Genomic DNA, 10887 nt, shown 5'->3' with positions numbered 1-10887 from the left:
TTGACATACACTGGGCATTCAGGTATATTTTGAATCAGTTTTGACCTTGGATTAAATCCGATTCTAAATTTTGAGCTTCCCGTGGAGCTCTGAAAGATCAAATAGCCGAATACCTCCTTCAGTGTCATATCTGAACTTGTGCATGATTGTGAAATTCTGTAATTACTACCTCATACTTAGGCAACCAAACATTTTCAATAATACCAAGCAGGCGTGTCATTCAGAATGATTTTGACTGTGTAGGAATAGTACATGGAAGCATGTCAAATGGAAGTTAAACTGAGCCAGGCATGCTCATGCCTGTAATCCCAGTGGTCTGGGAGGCTGAGGCATGAGAATGGCAAGTTCAAGCCCGGCCACAGCAACTTAGCAACCTAGCGAGACCTGATCTCAAGATAAAACATAAAAAGGACTGAGGATGTAGCTCAGTACAAAGGCCCTGGGTTTAAGCCCCCATACAGCAGGAGGAGAAAGAGGAGGACAAGGGAGGAGGGAGGAGGAAGAAGGAGAAGAAGGAGAAGAGGAGGAAGAGGAAGAAGAGAAAGAGGAAGGAGGAGGAGGAGGGAAGAGAGGAAGAAGAGAAGAAGTGGAAGAAGAGGAGGAGGCGAAAGGAGAAGGGGAAGAAGAAAAGAAAACTGCAAATCTATTCTTATGTTTTATGCTTTGAAATTTTATTACATTGGTTAAAATATATTTTCATACATAATTAAATTTTTTGAGATAGTTATAGATTCATATGCATTTATGAGAAACGCTAATTTGAGACTTTCCTCTTTTCTAATGTAAGGATTTAAGGACAAATGTCCCACTCAGGACTTAACTACCTACTATCTCCCTCAATCTTGTTTGATTTATGTGGAGGGGGTGATGCGAGGTTGATCCTAGGCTTGATCAGGCATGTGTGACGATGCTCAGTACCAATATATACTTGAATTTTCCTTAAGACTTCCTTTTTGATCCACGGATTCTTTAGAAGTATGTTATTTAGTTTCCAAGTGTTGAAGATTGTCATACTATCAGTCTTTATTTCTAGGTTGTTTCTATTGTAGTTAGAAAGCATGCTGTTGTGATTTCAATGAGTTTCAATTTGTTGAGTTTTCTTTTGTGCTTTTAACTTTTTATTTAATTGATCAATTTTTATGGGCTAAGACATAATCTGTCTAGGTATATCCTGTGGGTACATGAAAGGAATATGTGGTCTACATTGTAGGTGGAATGTTCTATAAACACCAGTCCAACCCTCTTAGTTGATGATGATGTTAACTTACTCTATACCTAGTTTTCTGTCTGGTTTGTTTTATTAATTGTTTTATTAATTATTGAGAGAATAGTGTTGAAATCTTCAACTACAACTGTCTATTCCTCTTTTTATTGCTCAGTACTGTTAATTTTTGTTTACCATATTTTGTACTTTTGTTATTTGATACATATAGAATTAATCTTGTCATGTCTTTTTGATGGATTAATTCATATCATCAATAATGCCTCTCCATCTCTGATCATTTTATTTGATCTAAAGTCTACTTAATCTGATATTAATATAGCTCTGCTTGAATTAATGTCTAATGCTATCATTTTTTGTACTCTTACTTTCCATCTACCCTAGTATGCTTAATGTGAATTTCTTACAGATTTCATATACTGGATTATGTTTTAAATTCATTCGCCAATCAGTCTTAATTATTATAGTGAAATCATTTTCATTTCATGTAATTATTGACATTATAACTTAAATGTATGGGTTTTTTGTGTTCTTTGTTTTTCCTTTCTATTCCTCCCCCTACTTTCTTTTTTTTTTTTGACATTTTACTTTTAATTTATTCTTTTTTTTCAGCTTTAATTAAGTTTATTGGTACATTTTAGGGATACAGTACAGTTACATTCATTGTTGGGATCTTGTACCTCTACATGACAAGTCTTGATTCTCATTTTTTCCCCTTACCCCTGCCCTCCCTTCTTAAGGGCAATGTAGATATTCGTAAGAATTCCATTTTTATACATTTATAAGTATTTTTGGTTTATCTCTTTGTGTAACTTGTGCAGTAAGTGTTCTGAGTAGCACATTCATTGCAGGAGCAAATACAGCTATTGTGAAATTATTATTATAAAATTATCATGAAACTATAATACCCAGTGAGGAAAATGTGACTATCCAGAACTGAAATATGATTGATGATACTTATGTTCTTTAATATTGAATGTATTCTTTTATGCTAGAATTCACTTCTGTGATTGTGATATTTAATTTCAGCCTCAGCTTTACTCAACTTCTACAAGCTGCCCTCAGAAGAAATAAAGTGAATTACAGTGACAAATATGATTTGGAAAAATAAACACAAAATATATATTATAAGATTCAGAGTATCATCTTTCTTTCTTTTGGAGGGGGGTACCAGGGATCTAACTCTGGACCTTGCAGTTGCAAGGCAGGTGGCAGAACCACTGAGCTAAATCCCCGGCCCTAGAGTATCCTATTTCAAGAGTCACTATAAAGTAATAGTCATCAAGACACATGGTATTAGAAAAGAATGGACATCATAGATCATTGAAACATATAATTTCAAAATGGACCCACACATATACATTCAACTGATACTCAAAAAATGTGGCAAGATAATTCAATGGGAAAAATCATAGCTTTGAAACAATTGGACATTTGCTTTTTAAGAAGGAAGAACAGAATCTCCAATGGCAAAAAATGTGGAATCAACCTAAGTGTCTATTAACAGATAAAGAAAATTATATGTATACACACAACTGAATTCTATACAGCCAAAAAAATAAATGACAAAATCCTGCCATTTGTGACAACATGATGAACCAAGAAGACATACTGCTATATGAAATAAGCTAGGCAGAAAAAGGGGGAAAAAAGATTGCACCATATTGCTTGAATGTGGACACTAAAAAAGTAAAATTGGTAGGAGCAAAGAGTAGAATGATGGACAGTAGGTGCTGGGAGATAAGGAGGAGGCAAAATGAGATGTTGCTCAAAAGGTGCAAAGTTTCAGGTAGATGGAATGAAAAAGTTCAAGACATTTATTGTGCAGCATGGTGGCATATAGTTAATAATGCACCTGCAAATTGCTCAGAGTAAATCTTAAATTTTCTCACCACCAAACAATGAATATGTGAGATGATGGATAGATTCACCAGCTTGATTTAATCATTTCACATTGTGTACATACATCAGAAAACATCATATTGTATACCATGAATAAATACAAATGTTATTTTGCCAATTATACCTTTACAAAGCTGGGAGACATGTTGGGGAAAAAACAGTCATTATTTGTAAAGTACTATGATGGTTCAGCTACAGAATCCAGTGAGATCCTAATTCAGTTTAAAAATTTAATCCATACCTTGCCACACATACAGTAATTAACATAATGACCCATAAGCTTAACTGTTGAACATACCGTTATAATTTTTTCCAAAAGCATAGTAGAACAAAGTCTTTGCAGCCTTGAATTAGGCTTGTCAATCTTGGTACTACTGACTCTTTGGGTTGGATAATTCTGATTGTGGGAGGCTGTTCTGTGTAGAATGTTCAGCTGCATCTCTGACTAAACCAGCCAAGATGACAGTAGCACCCCCTTCCCCAGTCAATCAAAAAGGTCCTGAAACATCACCAAATGCTCCAGGGGATGGGGGTTGGGGGGTGACACCATCTGACGAACCACTGGATTTGTCAAAGATTTCTTTGATACATCAAAAGCATGATGTGTAAAAAGGAAAATTGGATAAATTTGACTTCCTCAAAATTAGCAATTTCTGCTCTGCAAAAGACAATGTAGGGAGAAAGAATGCAAAAAATACAAAGAAAGAAACAAATCTGCCAAACACATATATGATTACAGTCCTATATATAGCATAAAGACTCTTAAAATGCAATAATTAAAAACATAACCAATTTTTAAAGATGGACCAAAAAATTGAAAACAGATTTCACCAAAGAAGACATATCGAGGTCCAGTAGCACATAAAGCTGAGCATGGTGTCACATGCCTATAATTCTAGCAGTTGGGAAGCTGAGGCAGGAGGATGCTGTGAGTTCAAGGCCAGCCTGGGCTACATAAGTCCAAAGCTAGCCCAGACTACACAGCAAGGCCCTGTCTCAAAACAAAACTAACAAAAAAGAAAATAAAGAAATACTCAAAAGCATTAGTCATTAGAAAAATGCAAATAAAAAGTACAATAATACTTCATACTACTAGAAAGGTTAAAGCTTTTAAATCTTACCATACTTACCCTAGAAATCTCATGCTTAAATATTTCTCAAATAGAAATGGAAATTTATGTCCATATTAAAACTTATTCATCAGTCACCCCAAATTGGAAACTACCCAAATGTCCAGCAGTTGGGGTGTGAATGAACAGTTGTGGTGTATGCAGACAGGAAAAGGCATGGAGCAATAAAAAGAACTCAAAGCATCATAGATGGACCTCAGATATATTGTGCGCAGTGAAAAAAGCCAGACTCAAAGGCTATATTCTGCATAATTCCATTTATGAACCAATCATCTGCCATTTTTCTAAAGAGACAAATCTAAGGATGTCTCTGGTATATTTGATTTTTAAATGTTCTTTCTAAAACAAAAGGTAATTCAACATAGTGAATGTAACGTTAAATGCCATGTGGTCAATGGTAGTGCATTTACCTAATCTGTAAAAGTATGTATTCCCTTAAGAGAGTAAGTCTGTCCCTAATGCAAGGAAAGAGAACTCCTAAAGTGAGGCTTGGTTAGGAGACATCGGGGCTTTCAAATGTACTTGAGCATTAACTTTCAACTGTTTCTTTGAAGCAGTAAATAGTATGTGATGACTAAATGTCCACAGTGTGGGAATTTGAGGGACATTTGCAAGAACCCCTTTAAAAAGATCAGTTCTGTTTATCATTGAGGAGCTCCAGGGACCAGCAATACAAGTTCCTACCACTGGGTAAAGGGGCAGATGGCTCTGCTATTGGCTGGCACTGTAAACATACAGTGGAAAAACTTTAAATTGGTGATATGTTAACAACAACAACAGTCTGAGGTATTCTCAAGATAAGTGCATTTCACAACATTCAGGCTTGGTTTGTCTGATTTGTCTGTGCTATGCTAGATGCCAGTGTTAGGAAGGAACACACTGACAACTTACGGAATGCAGCATAGCAGAGCTGAGGAGCTGGGTCCAGGAGAAAAAGACCTTTTGTCTGTAAGAGTTGGGTAAGGTTGGAGAGAAAAATTGAGAGCTGGAGCAGAGTTCTCCAAGAAAAGCAAAAGAGAAAGCTGGGTAGATGGCACCTGCCTGTAATCCCAGCCCTCAGGAGGCTGAGGTAGGAGGATCACTGGGAGCTTGAGACCAGCCTGGGCTAGAGAGTGGGTTCAAGAGCAGCCTCAACTACACAGCAAGACCCTGTCTCAATGAGAAAAGAACAGACCCGTGTTTCTAATTACTGTTCCTTATTGAAGCATCAGAAATTAGATAAAAGTATGAACAAAATTTAAATTACCTAAAATGCAACTATCCCTAGTAAACACCTCACTGGGTTTCCTTCTAGTCAGCCTAGGCACATAGAACCAGATTTAAAATGCTGGGTGAATGTGACCCAGCTATCCCCCTTCCTGGTATCTTCCCAAGAGTTAAAATCAGCATGTCGCAGGGATACATGCACACGCATTTTATAGCAGCACAATTTATGATAGCTAGACCTTGGAAACTGCCTATATGCCCATCAGCAGATGAATGGATAAAGAAAATGTGGTATTTACACACAATGGAGTACTACTCTGCCATAAAAGATAAACTTGAGACATTCATACATATATTAATGTGTCTTGAGACCACAATGTTGAGTGAATTAAGTCAGACACACAAGTTTAAATATCACATGGTTTCTCTTATATGAGAGACTCAAAATATTCATACAGTGATGCCTCAGTTGCTAAACTCTATTCATTCCATATTCATGATCACACACCAAAGAATTCAAGAACTGAACATATTTTTCCAATAAGAAATAATGGAAAATGATATAATGGTTCTGAGGCCCCAAAAATATGCTCATAAATTCATTTTTCTAGGACTTTAAGAAATTTTGCAATGATCTCTTTCTTTGGCTCTGTGGCAGTTCTTACAGTTTTCCTCTTGGTTTTACTGCTGATATCACTTTCTTTGAAGTCACGGTCATGACATTTTACACAAATAAAGCCCAATGACAAATGCTTTAGCACTAACAGAGCACTATATGTTGTGCAGGCAAGAGTGGCGCTTACACTGAAGGGTCACCCTTTTGTGTCCATGGGACACAACAAGTCATTTGCTCTTGGCCTGTACAGGCCTTTTCAAGTCAGATATTCAGTTCAACTATCAAGCAAGCTTACAAACACCGAGCAGATTTTTTCCAAACTTTGCTGTTCAAAATTCAAGCCTGGAGCCATTCACTGTATATAGCGAGATAGTAGACAAACAGGAAATAGGGAGAAGTTCAAATAATTCCCCAAATTACCTATCCCATTGTTTCAAAAATATTTCAATATATTTGTTCAGTTTTTCATTTATATTGCTAGTTTTTTATTTCAGGGAAAAGAAAGTTTTGTGTTACTATCTGTTTCGTTTTTGTAAGGGAACCTTTTCTCTGTGTTCAGTAGTCTGAGTAGCTCCTTGGAAGATAACAACACTTGGTGTATTAACTATTGATATTCTTATTATTTAGTGGTGAAATTTTAATTTTATTTTTTCATAAAATAAAATTCTGGCTCAGGCTTCAAGGCAATAGACGCTACACGCCAAAGGGAAATTGGGGGAATGAGATGCGAGACTTGGGAAAGGAGGTGCTACAAAGCGGGGTGCACTCCAAGGTTCTCCTGCCTCCAGGGTGGCTGGAGAAAGAATGGAGAAGTGGTGAAGGGTAGGTACCAGAAGCAGATTCCCCACACAGCCCTTGTGTTGTCTTCTAGGGATTCTGCATGCCCCTCTCTTCCATCCAGAGAAAGGACTCCCTTTGGTCTCCTAGGAAATCTTTGCCTTTGGCTTTTCCTTGGAGGCACAGAATGTAAAGGCCTTGAAGGCCCAGCCCCTTGGAACAGAAGCTAGAAAAGGGAGTGGTTTCTGAGTAGTCACTCAGCTGTCCTAAGCAATGAAGCTGCTTCTTCTCTTGAGAAGGATAAAGAAGATGAAAATGTACAAGTAATAACAAAGTAGTCTTTAAAACATGCTGTAGTACTCAATCAAATTGCAATGGTGTCTGATATCCCGTTATCTGAAGGTGATACCTTACACTTTCCATCGTAGTAAATGTTCTTTGAAATCACTTGCTGCTTAGCAACTACACAGTGCTCCATCAATTAGAAAGAAACCTCTGAGAAAGTTGGAGAAGCCCAGCGAAGAAGCCATGTGGGAGTGCCCCACTTTTCCTGTGGCAGAACCTGCAGACACCACTGGCAGAGGCCAATTTGAGACTACAGGATGGACAAAACCCATGTGCTAGGGAATTGAGGCTGGGCCCCAGAGGTTCGCCATCCCACCATTGCTCCCACATAGCACCACAGTTCCCACCCATCATACGTTCTACAATGACCCAGATTCTCGCCCTCCTCTTCCTCCAGTCTGATTCACTGGCACTCAGGTGAGACCTGGGAGTTCCAGCATCTGTAAGGACTCCTTGCTGCTTCTGCTGTGGGTAAGGCACTGTTGTCAAGGTGTGCTATAAAAATGAGGCTTAAAGAACATAAGCAACTTGCCCAAAACCTTTGACCTGAGGCCACCTGCTAGCTTCTCCCTACAGGCCAGGGTGCTAGGTGATGTTCTTCCCTGATTTTTCCCACCACTCTCCCTACTGCCTGGCCTTCTCTGTCATGTGCTGTCTTATATCTTCTGAACGGAATGTGACCCAGCAATAACTATTTATTCTACAGGTGCCCAAGTTCCCAAACTACTCCTCCCAACTGCCATTCAAGAGTTTCCTCTTCAGCCAAGAATCCTCTCTGTTTCTATAGCACTGTGTATATCACTGGGAAGTCTGTTAGGATTGCAGAATCTCAGGCTCCTAGCCTAGCAATGCAGACCTGCAGGTGATTTGTGTGCAACTGAAGTTGGAACACCTGCTGACCCCAACACGTCTCAGCAGTTGTCCTGATTAAAACATTTCACCCTAAAAGAAGTGATTTGCAATTCTGGTTACATTGAGATCCTGAAGTCCTGGTTGCATCACCTTTGAGCACCAAAACATGTTGATGCCTAGGTCCCATCTCCAGACTCTTTATTGGAGTGGACTTATTTATTTGTATTTGTTACAATACAGTAGTATGAGTGAGTGTAAGTGGAATAAGTGACCAAAACCATTGCTTTAGAGATTTAAATATTTTAGGAAGATATATAGAAAAATAAAGCTGCTCTAAGGAACCAGGTATCTACAGTCCTATAATAATTTTTCATAATACTCAGGATAAATTTCAACTCTCTCACCTTAGCACTCATGACCTTTTTTGCTTCTGAGGCCTACTGACCTCTCCAGCTCCATCTCCTGCCACCTCCACCCACACCTGAGGCCACTGGGGTAGAACTAGTGTCCCCTGTGCAGGCCCTGCTGTCCTTTACCCAAGCAGCAGTGCCTATGTTCTCCTTCTTCAAAAACCTCCCACCCGTTTCTTTGCCTCAACAAGACTTGACTCATGGCACAGTCCTTGAAAGTCTTTTTTTTTTTTATTCCACTCTCCTTGGGGAAATAAAGGATAACACCTAGTTTCAAAATTAAATTTTAAGATTGTGTCTCATGTTCCAGCTGTTGACACCATCGGTTATAACTCAAACACAAGGCCCCAAGCAGACTTAGGCGATTGTCTCCTCTAGGCTGTTCTTTCTAAACAGCCAGTCAGGAAAGGATAAACATTAAAAGGTACTCATGTACAGATGGTCCTTGAATGTTGTTTAAACTTCAGATTTATTTCAACTTCAGCAAATACAAAGGCCAGTGCCCCTAGATGTAGGAAATAGTCTATTTTGCCTCCTACAAAATTATTGTGTGTACCTTACCAAAAAGAAAGAAAGGAGGAGAAAAAAAAAAGAAAGATTTTTCCTTCACTGGAGAATGACTTTTGATATATTGTGTGATTCTGGCTTATTTGAAATCTAATTTGAGACTTAAATTGCTTTTTCTCACTTTTGATTGATTTTTACCAACACCATGAAATGAACATTGTTTTCCATTTATTTCTCTATGTCCTCCCTGGAATAGAACATGAGGAGAATTTTGGATTTACTTTTCATATTTTGTGACTACTTTAGAACATGTGAACTTTGGACCAAATTAAAATGAAAAGTTTAAAGGCTCCTGAGAAAAGTTCAGACCTTCTCTTGCATGAATTTTGTATTAACTTGTAAGAAAAGAACCTATACATATCCAAAATATGTGTTCAATTCTTTTATTTTTCTTCTACGCTTTTGAAAGACAGGAGCAAGCTAGTGCCAAGGATATGCATTTCTTCTCTTGAATGCTCTGCTCTCTAAATCCCTCCTGCGCTATCTGTTGAGAACTGGTTTGAAGGAGATGAAAAAGTGTTCTGTTTAAGGGAGGGAAATAGAGAGATCTTAGTACTAGAGACAATTCGCAGGTTGTTTCATTTGTTCACAACCTACGTGTTGACTGAGGAGCCGCTATGACCTGACAGGTAGGGAAACCAGCCCTTTTAGAAGTGACATCATTTCCCATCTGCATCACTGATTCCATGATGATCTCTACCTCTTCTTGGTAGATTTCATCTTCTTTACTCCTCCAAACACTTTCTTCTCCAGGTGTCTTGGTTATTTTCTCATTGCTGGGAAAAAATACCGAACATCCACAATCTAAAGGAGGAAAGGTTTATTTAGCTTATAGACTGTAGAGGTTTCAGTCCAGTTAGCTGGGTTCAAGGCAGAACAGCATGGCAGAGGGGCCTGGAAGAGGAGAAACAGTCCATGGCAGGGTAGGCAGAAAGCAACAGCTGCAGTAGAAAGCCCCCCTTTATATATATATATTTTTGTACTGGGGCTCGAACTCAGGACCTTGTGCTTGTGAGGCAGGTGGCAGAAACACTGAGCTAAATCCCTGGCTCCCTTTATATTCCTTTCAGGCTACAGCACACCCAGGGTGGGCCTTTCTATCGTCCATACCCAACACTCTGCTAAAACAATTAACTGGACTAATCCAGTACCACACACTCTTAATCCCAGTATCACAGCCCATGATCCAACCACTTCCAAAAAGCCCACCTGTGAGTGCATGAGGCCATGGGGGATCCATCTAGATACGAGCCATAACACCAGGTATCTGAAGCACCATGCCTTCCTGGCTGTCCTCCTCTCTCCATGGTCTAGTCTTAGCCAGATAACTTGCTGGCTTCTCCTTTTCTTGACAGTAGTTGGACCTTTATTCTTCTTTATCTACATGTTCATGTAAAATAATTTCCTCCAGGTCTGGGGCTTATTCCCACGATATCTCCAGGCCCTTCTTTACCTTGAACTCTACACTCATTCATATAAATACCTTGGTTCGCAAACTTGATTCTTTCCAAAATTCTGATTGTAAACCAAGTTGGACAAGAACTGAATCTAATTTAATGGTTAGGTTTGATGTTGACCTTATGGGGAAACTTGATTTGGTTCTCATCTAGTTTGATTTGCATCCAGAATCATGGAGAGAATTGAGTTGGTGAAGCAAGGCACCACTGTAACTTCCTGTTTTATATCTGTTATGGTTTATATCTAGATGTCCCCTCAAAGCTTTATGCACACATAGGTGGGGATTTGGGGAGGTATTAGATTGTGAGGGCATCATATTCACCAATAGATTGGTCCTAAATGTGATATTGGGAAGTGAAGACTAGTGGGTCACTAGGGGGCATGGCTTGGAAATGTCAATCT

Source organism: Fukomys damarensis, unplaced genomic scaffold (assembly GCF_012274545.1).
Source record: "Fukomys damarensis isolate Sample0158 unplaced genomic scaffold, DMR_v1.0_HiC HiC_scaffold_1, whole genome shotgun sequence".
Taxonomy (NCBI): Eukaryota; Metazoa; Chordata; class Mammalia; order Rodentia; family Bathyergidae; genus Fukomys; species Fukomys damarensis.
Note: the sequence above shows the minus strand (reverse complement) of the source record.